Source organism: Egretta garzetta, unplaced genomic scaffold (genome assembly GCF_000687185.1).
Source record: "Egretta garzetta isolate BGI_Z169 unplaced genomic scaffold, ASM68718v1 scaffold549, whole genome shotgun sequence".
NCBI lineage: Eukaryota > Metazoa > Chordata > Aves > Pelecaniformes > Ardeidae > Egretta > Egretta garzetta.
This window is the reverse complement of record NW_009260840.1, coordinates 161,709-162,285: the sequence shown is the minus strand read 5'-3', so window position 1 is coordinate 162,285 and position 577 is coordinate 161,709. Positions and strand designations below refer to the sequence as shown.

Below are 577 nucleotides of genomic sequence, written 5' to 3'. Positions count from 1 at the left end.
GCCTGCCGGCCGGGAGGACCCGGCTGCAGGGAGCCACGGGGGGGGAGGTGCAACGTCCCCACACGCACGGTGCCCCTTGCACGGTGGCCGGGACACGCACGCACGCTGCCCCATGCGCCGGGGCCGGGTCAAGTAAACCCCCACGCACGGGGAGCCTTCGGTTTCAAAAAATCGGCTTTTCGCCCCCCAAAAAGCAAGCACTTCCACACAGCAAAAAAAAATTCCCAGCTACTACTAATAATGCCTGTTCAGCCCGGGGCACCCGCAGTGCAGTGAGCCCCCAGCCAAATACTAATCTACATTTGAATTTCCCTTTGCAAAGCAAAGCCGCTTTTTGTAAAGCAAAGTCTTTTTTGATCCACTATAAACGAGAAAAAAAAAAATAAAAATTGCTGCAGGTGCCCCCTCCTAAACGCGTGCACAAGTAGAAGCCCCAGGTCACATGTGGACCTGACGGCTGGTTTTTCCCACACCAGCTGCTCGGCACTGTGGGGTTTGTGTTCCAAAATAAAGCAGCCCAGCAACTATTGCCACAGCTCGCCCGTCCCTCTGCGGCGGCTTTGCCGCCTGACGGGGT

General features: G+C 56.7%; 1 protein-coding gene across 1 annotated transcript in view; it reads left to right on the top strand.

The window, feature by feature from the left end:
* The window catches only part of HACD3 (3-hydroxyacyl-CoA dehydratase 3), a 15,426-nt gene that overhangs the window by 539 nt on the left and 14,310 nt on the right, over positions 1-577 (top strand). The gene's annotated exons all lie outside the window — the stretch shown is intronic.